General features: G+C 41.1%; 1 protein-coding gene across 1 annotated transcript in view; it reads left to right on the top strand.

Moving 5' to 3' along the window:
* The first annotated feature begins 272 nt into the window (after positions 1-272).
* The window catches only part of CACNA1S (calcium voltage-gated channel subunit alpha1 S), a 240535-nt gene continuing 217291 nt past the window's right edge, over positions 273-23516 (top strand). The window contains exon 1 of the mRNA XM_082244590.1: positions 273-550. The gene's annotated coding sequence lies outside the window, so the exon portion shown is untranslated. The remainder of the gene's footprint in view (positions 551-23516) is intronic.

Genomic DNA, 23516 nt, shown 5'->3' with positions numbered 1-23516 from the left:
ACATTAAGTAATCTTTTTTTCAACATCGTTCTTAATGAATACTTGCACAAAAGGGAGAAAGAACAAACAAAAGCGGTTAATCATGCAAATAAAAGCATGTAGCACTAGTTAACACACATGAAAGATAAGGCTTAATAAAAGCACACATGTTAAGTTGTAACTTGGACAGGGTCTCTCTCCTCCCCCATCCAGCGAGAATTTGAGCTGTGCAGCTGTCGCAAGGAGAAGATGTTACTGAGTCTAAATTTAATCATGAGTCCATGTCTATCTCTGCACTGATCTCATTCCACACCCTTAGAGGCAGGGACTCTGGGGCAGAGAGGCAGAAATGACATCCAATTTTTACCCCTTCTAAAAAAAAAATATATCATATTTGAAAGTTTCCCACCTCGTTTTCCACACACGAAAAATGTACCTAATGACTTTACAGGCTGCTACCTCTAAATGGTGAAAGGTGAACAGAAAGGATTAGAAACTGGATGGACTGTTATTGAAAAGATAAAGGAATCCAAGGAGAGGGACAGACTCTTGAAAGAGAAGAAACTTAAAGGTATATGCATGGAAAACGTTTTGTGATCACCTTTTGGGTGTGTGTTTATATATATATATATATATATATATATATATACAGTATATACATATACACATAGCTACAAACATACACATGGTGTTGTTTGCTATGTTTTGGAATGGGAGATGACAAAAAAGTAAACTTTTTTTAAATTATTTCTGCCGAGTGTATGTCTGGTATGTTACATAATGTAAAGCTTGTTAAGGAGATTGCAGCAATTCACACGCATAGATTAGACTTGTCTAACTTGTCTATAGGGATAAGCACAAGTGTTTCTGGATATCTGTACTAAAAGCAAAAGCTATTTTTAAAGCATTGCACCTTTAAAAATAAAGTTCGCCATTATTGGCTTTGTCTTACATAGCAGAATTAACGACAGCCTTCTGTTCTCAGTAAATCTTGTGATAATATTTTATGAAGCATTAATTACGCCACAAAGTAACAAGATTAAAAAACTTCAGTTTTAGATCAGCACTGCCATTTATTAATCTGTGATCTACAAATTATGACTATGCCTGATCATATACAGTTATTTAGAAATGTGCTGAGATTACATTTTTCTCATGGCTTCCCAGCAATGAATGTTCTCATTTAGGAATCCACTTGTTATTTGGCATTTATATGTTACCATAAATCGCTAATGGACTTACCGTGTGTATATAACAGGTGGAGAAAAGAGTTTTCTCTGTTCCTTTGACATTAGCTTTACAGTACATGTTGTTTTTTAATTATATTATTATTATGTTTATAACCCCTTGAAGTCTTTTTCTGACACTTGTTGCTTACAAGTTGAAATTTGTATTTTTTGCTCGAAAACTACTTAGAAACCCTAAAAATTATATATATATATATATATTTTTTTTTTAACAGAGACCCTAGAGAATAAAATGGCATTCATTGAAATATTTTACTTATTTATTTTACTTTATATTTTTTATTTTTACATTGTCCTTTTTTTTATCGCTTTTATTGCTGTCACAAGGAATGTAATCATCCCTTGTGACAGCAATAGGCAGTGACAGGTTCTCTTTATGGAGGAGGCATCTGGGATCTATAAGACCTCAAACCCCTCCTCTGCACTTAGAAATGTTTAAAACGCCAATATCTGCATTTTTTAAAACTGGCGCCTTGAAGACTCCAGTCAACCGGAAGTTATATCATGACAAAGCTTCTGGGTTACTACATCGGAGACCCTAATAAAGCCATTTCCAGCTTTGTCCAGGTCTCCAGCCAGCCGGCGGACATGTCGGCTGGTTGCTCGGGAGACCTGAGTGGAGCGGCGGAAGGCGACTAGAGGGGGGGGGCATCCCATTCAGCTGCTTGTAATAACAGACAAGTGGCTGCTTAGCTGCATTAGTTGTTATTACAAGAAAGCAGGCCGTCGGCACTAAGAATCGGTACAGGGGTGATGCCTGCTACTGCAAGCATCACCCTGGTACAACCCATTGAATTAGAAGGCCACATACTTGCGTTATATTGCCGTTAAGCAGTTATGTATATCTTTATCCAATGACAAATACTGATATAGTATTGTAGCTTGCCAATCCTTAGGTGTGGTGGTATTTTTTTATTCGCATATTTTTTATTTTATTTTAACCTTGTAATACCCAGGGCCAGTGCACCCGCTAGGCAAACTAGGCAGCCGCCTAGGGAGCAGTGCTGCTTAGGGGGTGCAGCCCTGGCTGCTGACTTTCTCACTAGCTAGCTGGCCGGGGAACACAAGGGGCTGAAGAATGGAGGACAGTGGGGAGGGGACACTGGGGAGCCGGATGAGGCAGGCACAGCTGGGGAGGCGGGCACATCAGGTCTCTGGATGTAGGCAAAATTATCCTGCCCCGGTGAGTCTACTCTGACCCTCTTTCCTGTTGTAGTCACCTGTGTCCTAAGCAAGTGCTACCCCCCCTCCCCCCCGCCAGGCCAGGAGGAAGGCATGGGGGGGGGTGTGTTAGTCTTGCCTAGGGCACAAAATAGTCAAGCACCCTGCCCTAGAATGACAACCATACTGAGCAGGATTGTCACCCTAGAAGAGGGAGAGTGTTAGGACTACTTAACACATCCCTCTCTTCTCCATAACAGGGGGAGGTGTTTTGTAGTCTACAAAGATAGCAAACAACAATGTTAACTGATTACAGTCCAGAGGCAGAAAATACAGGAAATTTTTAGCTCACATGATTTTTGGATAGATGAACAGCTACTTTTTTTCCTCACTTGTTTAACAAATTTAATAAAAGGCTTTCAAGTGTAAATGCAATGGACCAAAAGGAAGCAAATAAGAAAAGTTCATTATTAGGCCCCTTTCACATGGGGCAGACTCCATCCAGTGGATCTACTTGCTCAGCGGGGGATCGCTGCACTGATCTGAGCTGAGCAGGTCCGTGTCCGCTCTTCTATGTAGAACGGACACAGACACAGCCAGCTCACCTCTATGGGGCAGTTGGATGGAAACAAACCGCTTGTCCCTTTCCATCCAACTGTCATCTGATCTGATCCGCCAGACGGATGGCGAACGTATCTCCATCTGTCTGTTTTTAAGGACCAGATCTGATCGGATGCCTGCGGGTGTCAGCAGATACATGTCCGCTGACATCCGCCGCTACATAGAGAGCTATGGATGGTCTGATTGGGTTCACCTGAAAAAGGTATAGGTGGACCCGATCAGAACGTTCATGTGAAAGGGGCCTTAGAGATTACGTACAATTTAGTTCTTACTACACATTTGCAGGGGTAAAGTATAACATCCAATGCAGTGTTTTCTATACCTGCCCTCATGGACCACTTACACATTATGATTTCTGTGTAATTTCTGTGTGGTCAGCATGAGGCAAACAAACCACATAGTAACCATGACACATACAAACACCTGGGATTCATGCACATACATGGTTGTTGTATGGAGGTACTTCACATGGAAGGACTGCAGCCCACACAACAAGCTTTAGAACACATTAAAGTGGTTCTAAAGGCAGAACGTTTTTTAATCTCAATGCATTCTATGCATTAAGATAAAAAAAAAACCTTCTGTGTGCAGCAGCCGCCCTGATACTTACTTGAGCTCCCTCTTGATCCAGCAATGTTGCACGAGAGCCACTAAGTCCGGAGACTCTCCTTCCTGATTGGCTGAGAGACAGCAGTGGGCACCATTGGCTCCCGCTGCTGTCAAAGTCAGTGAGCCACTAAGGAGAGAGAGGGGGCAGGGCTGAGCCGCAGGTCTGTATATGAATGGACACGCAGAGCAGCAGCTCAGCTCAGGTGCCCCCCATAGCAAGCTGCTTGCTGTGGGGGCACTTGGCAGGAGAGAGGAGCCAGGAGTGCCGGTGAGGGACCCCGAGAAGAGGAGGATCTGGGCAGCTCTGTGCAAAAACAACTGCACAGAGCAGGTCAGTATAACATGCTTGTTATTTTTAAACAAAAAAAAAATAAGACTTTAGTATCACTTTAATGTAGGTCTATGAAGGAAACACCGATATGAGGTCTGTGTGAACTAGCTTAAAGTGTTGTGAAACCCAATAACAAAAATGTATTACTGTATATACTAGAGTATAAGCCTAGTTTTTCAGCACATTTTTTTGTGCTGAAAACGTCCCCCTCGGCTTATACTCGAGTCAAAAAAAAAAAAAAAATGTCCCGGCCGGCCAGACGTGCTTTACATTTAAAAATGGCGCCGCCCGGTGCCAATGTGTCACCGCGCATGCGCCGCCGCCGCTTGGGACAGGCCGTACACGTTCGGCTATTCCCAGGAATAGCCGAACGTATACGAGCTTTCCCGAGCGGCAGCGGCACATGTGCAATGACGGCGCCATTTTTAAATTTAAAGCGCTTCTAGAACAGGTAAGTGAAAACGCCCCCCTCGGTTTATACTCGAGTCAACAAAAAAAAAATGTCACGGCCGGCCAGACGTGCTTTACATTTAAAAATGGCACCGCCCGTCGCCAATGTGTCACTGTGCATGCACCGCCACCGCTCGGGACAGGCCGTACACGTTCGGCTATTCCCAGAAATAGCCGAACGTATACGAGCTTTCCCGAGCGGCAGCGGCGCATGAGCAATGACGCATCGGCACCAGACGGCGCCATTTTTAAATTTAAAGTGCTTCTAGAACAGGTAAGTGAAACACAGCCGCACTACCTGCCGTTATGCGGGGCTGCAGGCATACTACAAGGGATGCAGTGCTGCGGGCATGGTACACCTGTACCATTGCCGCAGCACTGCATCTCCTGTAGTATGCCCACAGCCCCACATTCTCTTGTACTATGCCCACAGCACTGCATTGTCCTGTACCATGCCCACAGCATTTTCCTGTACCATGCCAGCAGCCCTGCATTGTCCTGTACCATGCCCGCAGCACTGCATTTTCCTGTACCATGCCCGCAGCCCTGCATTGTCCTGTACCATGCCTGCAGCCCTGCATTGTCCTGTACCATGCCCGCAGCACTGCATTCTCCTGTACCATGCCCGCTGCCCTGCATTCTCCTGTACTATGCCCACCGCCCTGCATTCTCCTGTACCATGTCCGCCGCCCTGCATTCTCACCCTAGGCTTATACTCAAGTCAATCATTTTTCCCATTTTTTTGTGGTAAAATTAGGGGGGTTGGCTTATACTCGAGTATATACAGTATATTGCAGCTTACCAGGGGCGTAGATAAGGGGGGGTTAGGAGGGTCGAAAGCCCCCCCAGAGTCAATGGCGCAGCAGCCAGGCTACCTGAGCTGCGGGACTGGGACAGGAGCTGCGCAGTCACATTTTTCTGATTATAATAAATGTCAGTCCCGTTGTCCCAGCCTGTTAGTTTACTGTGTGGGAAAGCCAGGAATACTGAAGAGGGATGTCATAAGGGAGGGTCTGAGGCAGCTTAAGCTACCCAATGGCTGAGGAGGCAGGAGGGGGCAGTGCAGCCTGTAGCCTACAGACTGCTCCACCTCCCACTGCCTCCTCAGTCAATTGGTAAAGTGTGCTGTCCATCACTACAATTTTAAGTTAATCCCGCGGGCTTCCTGAAGACGTACGCATGCACAAAATGCATTGAAGCCATGAGGTAGACATAATTTCTTGGTTTGTTCTTTGGGTGGCTCCTGGGCAGTGGAATGCACACTGGCTTAGGTGGACGCTAGTGTCGGGGCATCCATACTGGACCGAAGACTATGTATGCTGGCGAATTTTAACAGATGTAAATGTGAGTGCATATGCAAACTTTTTTTTAGATTTTGTTGCTACAACAAACGGTATCACACTATATATTCCCTGTTGGGGATTCTTTTTTTATGGTATACAAGTCACACTGGGACCTACTAGGAGAGGAGGAGGAACAGCTGTGAGGATGATTGCTGATACATACATATACTGTATATGAAGGCTGGTTGTTTTAGTTGATCTGGTGAGTGCATATATTGCAGCATGTGGTGGAGCACATTGTGTTTGGTGATTTGGAGGAGGCCCCTGGTCAACATTTTACTGCACTTTCTCTGGTGATTGGACTTAAACCGTATGGATTTATAGAATTCACCCAAGTTTAGCGCAAGGATCTGCACTATATGGACATTTGACCACTTTGTATATGATTGCATTTATGACCATTGGAGTAGGATTTTTGCATTTATTCAAGTGATTTATCACATCAGACAAGCGCCCCTCTGTACTTTTTCATTATAATTGGCAAAGTGTGCTGTCCTTCACTACAGTTTTAACCACTTCAATACAGTGCACTTTCACCCACTTCCTGCCCAGGCCAATTTTCAGCTTTCAGCGCTGTCATATTTTGAATGACAATTGCGCAATCATGCTACACTGTACCCATGTGAAATTTTTATCATTTTAAAAAAAGAAAAAAGACAGAAAAATTTGAAAAAAAAATGTTTTTTATTTTCTGTGGGTAAATTTTGAAAATAAATAATTTTTTTTCTCCTTCACTGATGTGCGCTGATGAGGCGGCACTGATAGACTGCACTGATGAGGTGGCACTGATGAGGTGGCACTGAGGAGGAGGTACTAATATGCCACACTGATGGGCACTGATAGGTGGCACTGATAGGCGGCACTGATGAGCACTGATGGGCACTGAAAAGTGTCACCGATGGGCACTGAGAGGTGGCACTAAGGGCGGCACTGATGGGCACTGATTGGGCGGCACTGATGGGCAGCACTTATAAGCACTGATGGGCAGCACAATCAGTGCCCATAGTGCTGCCAGTTAGTGCCCATCAGTGCCTAGATGAGCAGGCACTGATGGGCACTGACTGGCAGCACTTTGGGCACTGATGGTGGGCACTGATTGGCACTCTATTTCATTTTCTGTAATCAGGGCACTGATGATCAGTGCCCTGATTACCTGTCCTGGCCTCCCCTGTGAGGAGGAGCCGCTGATCGGCTCTAATCGCCACACACTCTGAAAGTGTGAGGCGAGGAGAGCCGCTAAACGGCACTTCCTCATTTACATGTGACCGGCTGTGATTGGACACAGCCGATCACATGGGTAAAGAGTCATGTCATTGACTCTTTACCAAGATCGGGGTAGCGCTGTGTCCTAGCAACACGGCGCGGCCACGATCGCCGCACTGCGAGCCCATTCTAGTGCGCTGTCATGTGACGGCGTCCCAGAACGATAGATGCACCGCTCCGCCGTCATTTGACTGTGGGCGGGTAGCAAGTGGTTAAGTTCATCCCACGGGCTTCCTTCCAGTACAGATGCCTGGGTGGAGCAGTGACTCTGATGCGGGGAGAAGCCTGCAGACAAGCTCCTGACCTGAACTGCAAGCAGGTGAGGGAGAAAGCAGCATTTTTCTCTCTCACACAGCTTCATGCACTGTACTGTGTGTAGCTGGTGACTACAGCCAGAGAATTCCACAGGTCTGAAGTGCAACATAATTACCAGCTACACCCAGTGCACGTAGCTGTGGGAGAGAGAATCAGATTTCAGCTCTGTGCTGTGAAGAGCCAAGGAGGAGATCTTGCGGTCTGTGCTCAGCCTTTGTATGTACAGTGCAGGGATGGGAGCTATGCTGAGTGCCTTGCCAGTGGTGACCCCTATCCTTTTTCCTGCCAGCCATGACCCCTGTCCTCTTTCCTGCCAGTGGTGACCCCTGTCCTCTTTCCTGCCAGAAGTGACTCCTGTGTTCTGCCTTCTCAGCGGTGACTCCTGTCCTCTCTCCTGCTAGCAGTGACCCCTGTGCTCTCTCCTTCCAGTGGTGACCTGTGTGCTCCCTCCTTCCAGTGGTGACCACTGTGCTCTCTCTTTCAAGCAGTGACCCATGTGCTCTGCCCTTCAAGCAGTGACCCCTGTCCTCTCTCTTTCCAGCGGTGACCCCTTTCCTCACTCTTTCTGGTGGTGACACCTGTTCTCTCTCTTTCCAGCGGTGACCCCTGTCCTCTCTCCTGCCAGCGTTGACCCCTGTCCTCTCTCCTACCAGAGGTGTCCCTGCCCCTTAAGCCCCTCCCACTGCTAATTGTTTGACTATGCCCATTTTTTGCAGAGGCCGCAGGTAACTCGCCTTTTTTGCTATCCCTCGTTGTCAAGTTCTAAAGTTGGGAGGTATGATACTGTGTTCCAGCAGTAGGATGGAGACTTCCATCATGCAAAATTGAGTCAGGTTGAGCGCTCAGCCATTCACAGGACGCCTTGTATTTTATCAACGAATACAAAACTTCCTCTGATTGAATAAGGTAGGTTAAAAAAAGGCACAATCTTCACCTCAGCTAATTTATTTGTTGATAAATGATAAGGTGTCCTGTGAATAGTTAAGTGCTCAAACGGACTTAATTTGGTTCTGAGAGCAGGGTTGGAAGTCCCCATCCAGCTGCTGGAACACAGCGCTTTATCCTGTACTTTATACAGGATATAAACTGTATATACAGTTTACCCAGCTCTGACAGCAAACACATCTATTAGTTAAGAAATTAGTTCATTTGTGCCACACCTACAATTTGTCACAATGTGGCTAATTATTGTCCTCTGGGTACCCAAGCCTGAACCCCCCCCTAGGAAAAAAAATTATCTATAGCCCTGCAGCTTACCAATTCTTTGTTGTTGCATCATTAGTCTTCTTTTCACATGTTTTTCTTTATTTTTACCTGGTGATATGGTTAGTAAGTATGGTATTTTTCAGCTTCCCCAAACAGGCCAAGCTGCCCAGGAAATTTGGCAGTTAGACAATCCATATAACACTGACGGGGATGCTTACACTGCTCAGATTTTATTTAAATATGAAAATTCTTTATCTCAAAAGGAAAAAAATATGTTGCTGTAACTGCTAAAAAAAAAAAGCGTTAGCCTGAGTCCAACTTTAATTTATTAGGCAAGTCCATCTAAATCTGCTAGTGCATCTAACACTAAAAGAATGACAATGCTGCTGTCCAAAGGTGTCTCCATTGCTCATACATCGAGAATGGAGACACTATATGGCGGAAAGTGTGTTACTGGGCTGATTATAAGGCAAAAACAAAAGGTAAAATGCCTAAAAAAAAAAAAAAAGGAAAATGTGGCCACCACATTTATGAATATCAGTGTTACATTCTGGAGGTCTAGAAATCATGACCTATTAATGGTAACTGGGAGTAGAGATATTTGGCAAATGTATACAATACAAATGCATAATGGAAGAAAACCAAACGCAGCTCTTTGAATTATTAAGAGAATAAGCAACACATAGCATCCAGGCTAATACTGGCATGTTCTAAATTGTAACAAAGCACAAGTAATCAGGAAACTACGGTAGAGCATAGTATAGGGAAAGGCGTTATTTTAGAAATATGAATTAGAAAGCATGTTACTAAGGACAGTAAGGTAGTAAGATTAGCAGATTTAGATGAACATGACTAACACATTAACCACTTGCCAACCACCCCACACAGATTTACTGCGGCAGAGCGGCTCGGCTGTGCATAATCACAGCGAAAGGCAGACTGCGGGAGGAGCGGGCTCGATTGCGGTCAGCCTCCCGCGATCTTCGGGGAAACAAAGCAGGCGGCTCTTCTGTCAGATAGGCACATAGCGATCATGTGTTCCAGCTAAGCTGTAACACCGATCTCTGTGTGCCTTTCACAGAGCACCCCCCCCCCCCCCCCACAGTTAGCAAGCACTTTAGGCATACATTTAACCCCTTGATCACCCCCAGTAATTAACCCCTTCCCTGCCAGTTTCATTAATACAGTGCATATTATTTAGCAAAAAAAGTCCACAAAAAGTGTCAAAAATGTCAGTTAGGGGTCCGATCTGTCCGCTGCAATGTCGCAGTCCCGCTATAAATCACTGAGCGCTGCCATTACTAATAAAAACAAAAAATAAAAAATAAAAAATCTATCCCGTAGTTTGTAAACGCTATAACTTTTGAGCAAACCAATTAAAATACGCTTTTTGGGATTTTTTTTTTTTTACCAAAAATATGTAGCAGAATACAAATTGGCCTAAACTGATAAAAATAATTAGATTTTTCACATTTTTTTCTTGGGAATGTTTTATAGCAGAAAGTAAAAAATGTTTTTTTCCAAATTGTCGCTCTTTTCTTGTTTATAGCGCAAAATCTAAAAACCACAGAGGTGATCAAATACCACCAAAAGAAAGCTCTATTTGTGGTAAAAAAAAAAAAAAAGTCATCAATAGTATTTGGGTACAGTGTCACACGACCAAGCAATTGTTAAAGTAACGCAGTGCCGAATCGCAAAAAATGGCCTAGTCATTAAGGAGGTAATACCTTCTGGAGCTGAAGTGGTTAAAGTGGTTCTAAAGGTATAAGATTATTTTCCTTAATGCATTCTATATATGGTAAGGTAAAAAAAAAACCTTCTGCATACAGTGTCCCCCCCCCCCCCCAGCTCCCCCTACATACTTATCTGAGCCCTATCTTAATTCAGTGATGTGCACAAGAGCATTGGCTCCTACTGCTGTCAATCACAGTCAGTAAAACGAGATCAGGGGGTGGGGCTGAGATACTCTCTGTGTGTGAATGGACACACAGGTCCAGCTCGGGAGCCAGCATGCATGAGTGCCCCAAGCTTGCTATAAAGTTATTTGGTAGGGGGAGGAGCCAGGAGCACCTGCGGGGAACCCCAGAAGAGTAGGATTGGGGCTGCTTGGTGAAAAACCATTGCATAGCTCAGGTTAGTATAATATGTTTGGTATTTTAAAAAAATTGCCTTTAGAATCCCTTTAAAGCTCAATGATAGCTAACATTTCATAAGCTATTACAGCACCATGTTTTCCTTTTATGATAAACTATACATACTAGTATACATAACTGAATAAAAGCTGATCATTTTCAGCACCTCTGTCAGTGTTAAATGGTTTGACTCAACCCTCTACTGCCACTTTTGCTGAATAGCCTGTTCTGTTAAAGGAAGTTTAAAAATACCAGACTTACTAGCTAGTATAGGAGGGGAAAATCAGGGGAAAAAACATAAAAAAGAAAAAATTAGCCACTGCATTTGGGAACGAAACTGCATTTTTGCATTTTTGTTTAGTTACATTTTAACTTATCTTTGATCTAGGTTTGAAATTTTGTAGGAACATTATTGGTCTGTATCTATTTATGCATGCCTAGAATTTCAACATTAGACTAGACCCAAGGGAGCAGGAACTTTGGCCCATGACAGTCAATCATTCTGACATCTGCTAGAACATTTCAGTTTTGCTGGTATGCTTTTTGGTGATATGCCCTAAGTGTCAGGCCGAGCTATTTTCAATTTGGCCCAAAGTATTAAACCACAGCTAATGGTCCACATAGGAGCGCACAGACATATTCTAGGAATTTCGTAAAAACTGGCAAACCCAAGTTGGAAGCTTTGGATTGGTGACAAAAAGATTTCATTAAAACTTACTAAAAATTGTATAGGTTAACCCAAGAAAAGGTCACAGATGCAGATGGCATAATATTTTAAGCATGTCATCTACTATGCATGCATACACATGGAATACTGGGTTTCGGCTCTTATGCTAGGTAGAGAGAAAGACATGGTTAGAGCTGGATTTCAGTTATGTACTCCTTTTCTGCAGGTGATACCTTTCTATGAATGTTTCTTAACTATTTCTGTTGAAAAACATTCTGGAATTTGTGGGTTGATTTATTAAGGGCATCAAGACTATTCAGTTTTCCCCAGAGGGTTTTTAAATGAGCTTAAGCTCTGCTGACTTACATTATAATCATGTAGCTTATTTGGTTTTAGAAAATCAAACCAATGTATATTCTACATGAAGTTTAATTTCCTTATATTTTTATCCATTATGTCTTACATACAGGTGCATCTCAAAAAATCTGAATATTATCAAAAAGTTATTTATTTCAGTAATTCAATTCAAAAATTAAAACTCCTATATTATATAGATTCATTGTACACATCGTGATATAATTCAAGGATTTCTTTCTTTTAATTTTGATGATTATGGCTTACAGCTAGTGAAAACCCAACATTCAGTATCTCCGAAAATTAGAATATTGTGAAAAAGTTAAATATTGTAGACTCATATTGGTGTCACACTCTAATCAGTTAATTAACTCAAAACACCTGTAAAGGTTTCTTGAGACTTTTAAATGGTCTCTCAGTCTGGTTCAGCAGGTTACACAATCATTGTCCACAAGACAGTGATTCACACCCTCCACAAGTAGGGTAAGTCACAAAAGGTCATTGCAAAAGAAGCTGACTGTTCACTGAGTGCTGTATCCAAGCATATTAATGGACACTTGAGTGGAAGGAAAAAGTGTGGTAGAAACAGGTGCACAAGCAACAGAGGTAACCACAGCCTTAAGAGGATTGTGAAGGAAAGGCCACTGAAGAATTTAAGGAATTTTCCAAGAAGTGGACTACGGCTAGTGTCAATGCTTCAAGAGCCACCACACAGAGACGTATCCAGGACTTGGGCTACAACTGTCACATTCCTTGAGTCAAGCCACTCGTGAACCAGAGACAACATCAGATGTGAAATATATCACTCTGTGTATAATGAATCTATATATGTTTCACTTTTTGAATTGAATTACTGAAATAAATTAACTTTTTGATGATATTCTGATGTTTTGAGATGCACCTGTATGTAGTATGTGCCATGTAGGAAATGTAATACGTTTTAAAATTGTACAGCTCCCACCAGAGTAAGGGGAGTTCCCATAGAAGCAGTCCTTCCTTACTATTTTTCACAGCCTTCCTCAAGTTCCTATATGCCATATTCTACCAGAAGTAAAATTATTTTTGACCAGTAGATTACAGTAGATTATGTCTCATTGTGGAATTTTACAATGGCATTTAAACATTTTTGGTATGGTATTATTGGATGTTTTGACTCTATTTCCATTTTGTAGTGTTGTTTCACTGTGGCATTGTTACCTATGCTTACAGGCAATATGACTTTGGTTTTTCTCTACATATTTATTTATCACTGATCCACTATTCTTTGAACTTATGTTTTTTTATATTCAATATCTAACCAATCCCTATGAAGATGTTATACTACTTTTTTCCAGGGCAAATATGGTATTATTATAGTGGTGCTTTTGGTGTAGTATTGTTTTATGGTTAATATATGTGTAACGGAACCGTGACCCACACTGTGTCTGTGGGCTTCCGTCAGTATACCACCTCCTTCAGCCTTGAACATAGATATCAAATGTTCCAGCCTCCCCCATACAAAGCTAGCCAACAACTTAGCTTGTATAAGTTTTGGAACCTTCTCCTTTATTGAACATTCTCACACAGTTTGTATACATCATGGACATCCCCCTCCTGATCAGACTACCCCTTTAGGTCAGGGGTTGCCTGATTACATTATCATATGGAGATGAAATTGTATACAGAAAAAGAATTAACCTGAACTAATTATCTAGCCATCTGGACAGAAACAATATGTGAGTTCATTAACATTTAACAATGGGACAGACAGGCTTAACAGAATACACATCACACCTCAATACACAGACAATAGGGGGAGCCTGTCTCTGACATTGAAGTTTAATACACATTATCATAAGTGTAAACACAGAACCCATTTGAAGCAATCCAAACCATATTCTCAGTGTCCATTAAGTATCTGTCTTTCACTCCCAGTGATGGTGAGTACCGCCACAATATGGTTGAAAGATGTTTTGTTTTAGATCATGTACTTACACATATAATTCCAGCAAAGCAGTCTAAACTTTAATTTATTTTGTTGGAGTGTTAAAAACTGAAGTTTGCAAGGCAAGGATAAAAGACAAACGCCTTAGTTTTAGATATTTCTGAAGTTTTGGCTCAGTTATACTCACATAGGCCAAAAAGGGTGGATGAGAGGTCAAAAATATGTTTGCAGGATAACATTTTCTATATATGTTGCTTTAATATTTTGTTCACTTACCTAGCAATAACACATTCTGCTCAACTTTACACATTTCATTTATATAGTCACAGCAATCCCTACTGGTAAAATAGCATAGAATCAATGCTACAAAGGTAAACATGCTTACAAGTTTGGATTTTGACTTTAGGCTATTACCTTACCAGTATATTTTAGGAAATCATTACCAGGATACCAGCATTGTAGAACCACAGCGGAAAAACCTTATGCCAGCGCACTGATCAATATTATTTAGATTTTTACACGTTTATTGTCAAAATATATCATTCAATTTTGTGTAAACTTTTGCTTTGGGATAGTGTCCATCTTGTTAAAGTAAAGGTTTGTCTAGAGTTCTACCTGAATCCCATGCAACTGGTTGATTTAAATTAAAATCAAGTCAATATGAGTTAAGAATGCTTCGTTGCATGTAAATTACCCAGACAGGGGAAATATAGTTGATAAACTGAAAGTCTGTTGTTGTGGACACGAGATTCATTACATTAAAGTAGGGGATTCTCTGACAGAACTTTCCCCATGGTGTAAATGGTTATTCAGAGAATAGTGACGTGCCAGCTATGTTTTAGGTTGTGCAGCTGTTAGCAGGTAGTTAAGGTTTGATTTATTATGGGGTAATAGAAAAGTCCACACATATTTTTGTTAGCTGGTTTTGTATACTTTCCTCTTGGCTAGTTTTGCCATAGAAATAGAATGTCACATTTTATGATTTAGGCTCCATGTACACAGGACGTTGTTAAAAGTCCCTTTGAATGCTGGAATTTTTAGGACGTTTCAAACGTCCGTTAGGTCGCGTTTGCACCCGCGTTTAGTGGGCGTTTAGTGGGCGTTTGCGTTTAGAACCGTTCCTAGAGATCAAAAAAATTATTCCCCTTTAAAATGGAAAAACGCGAACGCTAAACACGGGTCATCGCGTTCGGTCACGTTCGGCTGCGTTCGGTCGAGTTTTTGCGTTTGAAGCGACTGGAAACACACATTCGAATGCAAATAATTGCTTTCCAAAAAACGTCCCTGAACTCAACTGCCTGCAAATTGACTGTAAACGACCCTGTGTACATGGACAGATAAGATAACATAGAGGTGGGTTCAGGGGCTTCTGAAAAAAATGCCCAACTGCTCCTAAACGGCCATTTGCAATGTCCGTGTACATGGAGCCTTACTGAATAAAAGTGATACCTTAAAGCAGTAATTCAAATTACTGTATGTTCTACCTGTTTAATGCTTCTGTGAGATGAGGGGCTTTTTAATGTTGATAAAAAAAAGTGTAAAATTGCTACTAAAATAATTTTTTAGGGAATTATATCTTTTATCTGTTAAATATTTTGCAGAAGAGCTTCAACTCAACAATGATGTTATTTGAAACACACTCTGCAAATAATCAAAAGGAATCTTAGGGCAGATTTACTAAAACTGGAGCACACAGAATATAGTGCAGTTGTGCACAGTAATCAATCAGTTTCTAACTTCAACTTGTTCAGTTAAGCTTTGACAATAAAACCTAGAAGCTCATTGTCTATGCTTCGCTGCACCAGATTCTGAATGCACTAGTTTTAGTAAATCCTCCTCATAGACTATTATTAATAAGGTTTTTCAAATAAGACATATACTAAACCCACAATTTAGCAATAAATAAACCATGAGGAGGGCTGTATTTACTCCAGATGCACTAAGCCTGTTTCCATAGGATAGGTTGATTTTATCTATTTATAGTAGAATTTATTTGAACAATTATTTTGATATATTAATTTTGTAAAGTTTTTTCACTTTCACTTAAGTTCACTTTTCAAAGGGTATGCTCATTCAGTTCATTTAGTTTTGTGAATAAAGTTATGCTGCAATCAATTTATATATCCAACTATATGCAAGCAATGCAGACTTATTATTGCAGTGCTTATCTTAGGATATCTATGGTCACAGCATTCACTTTCATTGTATAACATCAGTATCATAGTAACAATACAAACAATAGTTACTTTTGAAAATCCAATAATAGCTTACTTAAAAAAAAAAAAAAAATCCTTTCATGTTATAATTTCCGCCTGTCTGCTGCTATCATTTTACACATCATTTTGGATTCCCTGAATGCTTTGCAGCTTCTTCTCTACTGTTTACCTTTAGTTTCAAAGGACTACATAACCCATGGTACTTTGCTGCCTGCAATTAGAGATCGCTCTACAGACTCGCCTCCTAAAACCCCTCCTCTCAGCAGCCCTGTAGTTCAGAAGGCAGGATCTGTGAAACTGCTCCTTTGTATTTTTAAATGAAATTAAGTGGTTGTAAAGGCTGAATGTTTTTTATTTTAATGCATGCTCTGTATTAAGGTAAAAAAAACCTTCTATAGCGAGGCCCACCCAAATACTTACCCGAACCAGATCTCGATCCAGCACTGTGCCCAAGAGCAGCTGCTCTCTCCACTCTCTCCCTCCTCTCTTAAACCATTGGCTCCTTCTGCTTTTTATATGGGTATGATTCTTGCGCTGTCTCGGTAGATTCTTAAATGTATATGCCCTTAATGCTGCTTGTATTGTTACTGGTGACCACACAGTTAAATAAAAATAATAGGGGGGGGGGGAGTACCGTGCTTCAGGGATGGTTAATGTAATAATAGCATGATTAGTGAAATATATATCAGTAAAAATTCAAACGGTGTATAAATCAAATATAAAGTACATAAAGTTAAAAAAAAAAACAGTCTAAAATTAAATCTGTGTCATATATATCCAAATCATATAAACAAATTTTCTAAAAATAATTAATGAATAAATATCTTGATCAGTTTAATTCTCTGTTTTCGGCTTGTATACCGCGGGACACGGAGGAGAGCGGTTAGCACACCTAGACGTGATGAGCACTGAAGATCAATTTGTTTCACAAGGTGTAAAGGTGGAAGGAAGTTCATTTTAATTCACAGAAGAGGAAGCTTGAATTTTTTGATTGGACACTTGAGCACAATATATGAATTTTATGATTATTCATTTTATTGGTTTAACATTGGAGAAAAGATTGGGACACTGTAAAAATTGGCACAGAGCACTTTAATATATCAGGAATATCACTTGAATAATATACAATCACCATAAGCACTTTATTAATAATATTGATCAAGATATTTATTCATTAATTATTTTTAGAAATGTGTTTATATGATTTGGATATATATGACACAAATTTAATTTTAGTTTTTTTCTTAAGTTTATGTACTTTATATGTGATTTATACACCGTTTGAATTTTTACTGATATATATTTCACTAATCATGCTATTACATTAACCATCCCTGAAGCACGGTACTCCTTCTGCTGTTGATCAGATCCAGTGACAAGGGAGCAGGGGAAGGGGCCGAGACCCACTCTGTGTGCCAATGGACTCTAGCAATTCACTGATTTTAGGCACAGTGCCGAGAATACAGGACAACTGAGGCTGTTCAGAATAGAGTGAGACAGTGCCCTACTGGATATTAATCAGTATAGTCATTTCTTTTTAATGTTTTACATAGTTATACCTGCAAAAAGGGTCAGTCTGAAGTGATCTAGCAGGACATCATTTTCTGACTAAAGTTCCACTTTAACCCACATGATTAAGATTGTTTGGATTAAGCTTTTCACTTGTCAGCAAGTTCCACATTGTTCCCTGTGATAAATGCTTTTTTTTTCCCAAGTTTTATTTTTAAGGGTCTTGGTCACTTAAACCTTGAACGATTGTTGGCCGACCGATCGGCCGTCTTTTGTCCAGTGTTGTTGTGTTGGTTGAAATGTGCTCTAGACTGCACACAAATTTTTTCGGCCAACAACAACCAACTTCAGAAGTGATGTCATGTGCTGGTTTACTTTCCGTGTGTTTTTTCTTCTCTGAGCATGCCCAGTCTTGCTCATCTGATTTTTGTCGGCCGAAATCTGTACTGACTGACGAACAATCGGCCGGTCTGTTGACGGCCAACAAAAAGTTTATAGCATGCACACCAGATTTTGTTTGGCCGAAAAGTCGCAGTCGGTTGTCGGAAGCATCGTACTAACAAGCCGACAATCGGACGATCGGACGTTGGCCGAAAATTCACGGGCAACAATCGTTGCGTGTGTACGAGGCATTAGTCTGCATGTCTGTGAGAAAACCGTGTATTCTAATATGAGTTCATTATACTATTAATAGTTGTTGCCCTGCTGAGCTGGTAAGATCTGAGAAGCAAGGGTTAAGACTGCTGGTCGGGTTTTCCTGTGACGGATGTAGCAGCCAATTTGCTACTTTCCTGCCCTTGTGGGAACCCAGTTAGGGTTACAAAGAGTATGTGCTATCAGTCATGGATTCTTGCCATTCTGAAGGATTCTAATAGACTTTAGGGACTTTCACACGTTAAAAAGGTAGGACTACCTCATGGGGCAAGAGGGAGCACAAGGGGTACAACGGAAGGGCACTTTTGAGAACTTGTACAGAAAATATGTGGAAGCTAACTGGCTGAATTGTTCATCTGTATTATTTAACTACTTTAGTAAAGAACTTTGTTGTGATTCAGTATTGCTGTGCTGAGGTCACTAAAGAGGTGCATGTATGGCATATCAAAAGAACAGGGCTTACTAAGCGGACAAGAGATGTTAGAGATGATCTAACGAGCAGAGAAGCTTTCTTAAGGAGGCTCTATTGTTGTTGCTAATGATTACTAAATAGTAGAATAGTAGTAATAGTTTCTGCCTGTCTGCTGGCCATTGTTTTCCACATCTTCCTGATTCCCTGCATGCTTTGCAGCTTCTCCTCTGCTCTTTACTTTCAGTTTCTAAAGACTATATAACCCATGGTACTTTGCTGCCTGCACTTAGAGATTGCTGTGCTGACTCCGCCTCCTGAAACTCCTCCTCTCAGCAGCTCTGATGTTCAGAAGGCAGGATCTGTGAAATGTGTGAAACAGCAGTGTCTGCTTACACGTCATAGTGATGAATACATGTCACAGAGTTCAAGGAAGTAAATGTGTGTTGATCTTTGCAAAGTAAGTGCGGCTATACACAGTTCGAAATCTTCCTGCTGAACCGGCTGAGATTCCAACCGTTAATGGGTAGGCTGAATGTACCAAGTTGATCGATCGATTAGGTTGGGTACAACCAGTTGCTGGATTTTCTTGTGATTTTCACTAGCAGCTGCTATAGCCGCTAGCGATAAACATTGGCTTCCCCCACTGGGAGCAGAAATGGCCTGCCAGGAGGTCCAGCATCAACACTATCTGTGTTGATGGGGGAATCTAGAAAATTTCTTTCCTGCAAACTGCGGTTGCAGGAAAGAAATTTGCTCCTTGTATGGCCTGCCTAAGTTTACAAACCTCAGGATTATTAGGATTAATAGGAGTAGGCTATAAATAATTGAAAAACAATGTGGAAATTAATATATGAGTTTACATTTTGATCATAGATATGCTTAAATGTAATTTTTTTTTTTATGTTTACAAACTGTTCCTTTGTATTTTTCAATTAAATTAAGTGGTTGTAAAGGCTGAAGGCTTTTTTTTAAATCTTAATGAATGCTCTCTATTAAGGTAAAAAACCTTCTATTGTCAGGTCTCCCCAAATACTTTCCTGAACCAGATCTTGATCCAGCACTGTGCCCGAGAGCAAGGGCTCTACCCACTCTCTCCCTCCTCATTGGAGCCATTGGCTTCATCTGCTGTTAATCAAATCCAGTGACAAGGGAGCAGGGGCCAAGCCACACTCTGTGTGTCAATGAACACACAGAGTGATCAAGCCCACATATGTGCAAACCATGGGAAGCAGCTTCCCATTGTGGCATATGGAGAATAGAAGGAGCTCAAACCACTTGCAGGGCTCTATTGCTGTTGCTAATTACTACTGTACTTGTGTCATGTGCCTAAATAGCCAACCTGTCAGGAATTGGATGGCATGGCAAATGTGACGGAGACTCTGGTAGTGAAAAGGTTTGATGCTTGGTTCTTTCTCTAGCAACCAGATCTGCACATACTGGGCTCAACCTTGCAGCATGGGGTACCTAGGGACCTATCCTGGAAGTCATGAGTGATGACGTGAGGGCTCGAGAGGAGAACAAGCATTAGTTTATGCAGAAGTGAGCTTCCTGTACCCAATGGCAACATGTGGGTCAATGTCACTGGGAGTAAGGTGACGGGACTGAGTTGGTGGAGTCCGATACAAGCTCCGTAGTACCGGCTCAGAAATGATGCACAAGTAAAGAGGGAGATGAAGTCTAGTAAGGAGTTACGTCTGCAGTGAACAAATGTTGAAGTGGACAGCAGTTTGGCCACAGATTGGGAAGAGTTGAAAGTGTTCTCATGAGGGAGTCTCACTTTTAAGTTACAGTGTTGCCTTAACACGGGTTTCACATGCAGCCTCAGCCTTCCATAGTAGCATTAGCGAGAGCTCACTCTGGGTTTCCCCATTGGGCATGTGAAGTCCCACTCACACATGTTTACATGTACATCTAGAAACTTTTAATGGAAAGTTTTCTTCCAAGGAGAAAACAATGTTGTGGTAGTCCTTGAAAGCAAGGGCATTTCTAGATTGTGAGACCTGGGGCACAGTCTTTTTATGTCTTCCATGTGAGTCACAAAATACCTGCTTGCAAAAAAATGCAGAAAGACTGGACTTTAGGTGATACACTTTATTGCCTAACCTAAGTTATTAAAGATAGAAGCTTTCAGGATGCATGCTGTAAGTTTGCATCTTTACTAAATTAAGTTAGCCAATTAATGGCTCACTGACGCTTGTGTCATCCTCTCAAGAGCAATCTGCTTTGCAGAGGAAGTTTGAGAAGAGGCTGTTATGTTGCCTCCTAATCTCCTGTTTAAACTCTGTAAAGTCTGCACTACCACACCACAACAGCAGGCAGCCCAATTCACTTGAATGGGTTATGTATGGCGGTGGTACTCTCCGCTGAACACGACAGAGGGGATTGTTTTTTGCAGTGACTGTGCAATGTGTACAACCCCGTCTAGCTGCCTTGTAGCTTAGGGTGGGCAGTAAAACGGAGGGTTAACCCTCTATTTTTACTGTCTTCCAACTGTAAATGTAAACTAGGCCTAAGGGTATCACACGCTCCAAATGTTCTGCATTTACCAGCTCATTAGATTGTTTTTTTTTTTTAAAGGTATAGATTCTGTCCTAAATGCACAAAATATAGCTAGATGCTATATGGATATTTAAAGGTAAAGTTGATACAGGGAATATCCGATTGCCTCAGGGCAGTGGTCCTCAATCCTGGTCCTCAGGGCCCACTAACAGGCCAGGTTTGCAAGATAACTGAAATACATCCCAGGTGATATAACTTGCTGCTCAGTAAATGCAGTAATCTAGTCTGCATCTCCCCAAGGTAATACTTAAAAACTGGCCTGTTAGTGGGCCCTGAGGACCGGGGTTGAGGACCACTGCCTCAGGGGATCAGAAAATAATTGCCCCCCCCCCCCCCCCCCGGAGCAAGTTAGATTTTACCTTACTGTCTTTTTGGGGGGGGGGGTTGCCTTCCTCTGGATCAGCTGTGGGTAAAGGGTTGTGTAGGTGGAGGTTTTCTATTTTTGTGTTGTGAGTTTTTTTTTTCTCGGTGTGTTGAACTTCTGTTTTTTATCTATACTAACTATGTAACTCCCTGTTGTTTCTCTGAGAGTGAAATCTTAATGTATTTCATGGAGTGTACCAAGGCAGACTCAAGAGGCCCATGGGGACTGCATGTTGTTAATACACCGCATTCACAGAAATTAATCAGTGATGATTTCTTCCTAGCCTGTTACTGTTGTCCTGGTGACCCAGAGGACCCCTGCCCTACATTGAGGTTAGAGCCTGAAGAGCTCTCAGCTGATTAGATGTGCTGGATATGTGGATTAGAGGTCTTAGAGTTCTCCCTTACTCATGTTTCAAATGATCTTCCAGTTACAGTGGTTCTCATTAGTGTCATATATTGTGTGCAATAGGGACAGGGGTGTTGCAATTGGCTTCAATCTGTGGCCACTTTTATGTTACTAACATCCTTCATGTGCTCCCTGTGAGTCACTGTAACATATATATATATGCATTTACCTGTACTTCCACTGCTTCATGGTATAATATGTATAGCTCTTCATATTGGATCAGCTAAACTACACCACCCCTACCTGTGTGCGGTACTCAATGCTTGTGGACTCCCTACTATTATATGCGCATTGCACCCTTAACCAATTGAAAACCAGGCCTTTTTTTGACATTTGTTGCTTACAAGTTAAAATCAGTATTTTGCTAGAAAATTACTTAGAACCCCAGAACCCCCAAATAATATATATATATATATTTTTTTTTTATCGGAGTCCCTAGAGAATAAAATGGAGATCATTTAGGTCACACTGCATTTGTGCAGCAGTTTTCTTGGGAAAAACAACACTCTTTGAAAAACAAGAAAACAGTACAATTAGCCAAATTTTTTCTATAATATGAAAGATAATGTTACGCCAAGTAAATTGATACCTAATATGTCATGCTTCAAAATTGCGCACGCTCGCGGAATGGCGACAAACATTGGCAGATAAAAATCTCCATAGGCGACTCTTTAAAAATGTTTACAGGTAACCAGTTCAGAGGAGGTCCTGTGCTAGAATTATTGCTCTCGCCCTAACAATCGCGGCGGTTTGAACACCATTTACATATGTGGGTGTGACTTGCGTATGTGTTTGCTTCTGCACACAAACTCGGAGAGTCGGGGCGCTTTAAATTTTTTTGTCTTATTTCTTTTTCTCTTTTTTTTTTTTTTTTTTTTTTTTTTTTTTTTACACTGTCCCTTTAAAATGTTTTTTTTTTTTTTTTTTATCACTTTTATTTCTATTACAAGGAATGTAAATATTCCTTGTAATAGAAATAAGCAGGACAGGTCCTCTTTAATGTGAGATCTGGGCTCAAAAAGAACTCAGATCTCACATCTACACTTAAAAGCAAAAAAATAATAATAAATAGGCCCTTTAAGGCTGCTGAGCTGAAGTGAAATCTGACGTCGCTCCCGTCCTCCAAGGGCAAAGAGTGGAGGGCACCTCTCCCGCCGCCCATAAAAGTAATCCCGTGGTGAATCCGCCTCTGGGACCATTTTTAGGTTATGGCAGCTATCTGCTGCCATAACTCCAAAATGTAACACCAAAGTAGTGATATATATACACGGTTGGCAGTCCGGAAGTGGCTAGTGAATAAAATGGCGGTCGTTGCAATATTTTATGTCACGCTGTATTTGCGCAGTGGTCTTTCAAACGCAATTTTTTTGGTAAAAAATACACTTTAATGAGTTAACCACTTCTGACACTTGTTGTTTATAAGTTAAAATCAGCTAGAAAATTACTTAGAACCCCCAATCATTATATATTTTTTTTTAGCCGATACCCTAGAGAATAAAATTGAGATCGTTGCAATATTTTTTATCACACCATATTTGCGCTGCGTTCTTACAAAAGCAATTTTTCTGGAAAAAATTCACTTTTTTTTAATTAAAAAATAAGAAAACTAAAGTTAGCCCGTTTTTTTTTTCTATAATGTGAAAGATAATGTTACGCCAAGTAAAAAGATTTCCAACATGTGAGCTAACGGGGGATTTTTTATTTTTTTTTCTATTTATTTATTATATCTTTTGTTTTTTATTTTTACACTGTTTTAAAAATAAAAATGTTATCACTTTTATTCCTATTACAA

The sequence above is a fragment of the Pelophylax lessonae genome (genome assembly GCF_965119305.1).
Source record: "Pelophylax lessonae genome assembly, chromosome: 2".
Classification (NCBI taxonomy): Eukaryota; Metazoa; Chordata; class Amphibia; order Anura; family Ranidae; genus Pelophylax; species Pelophylax lessonae.
Note: the sequence above shows the minus strand (reverse complement) of the source record. Positions and strands in the feature narration are given on the sequence as shown.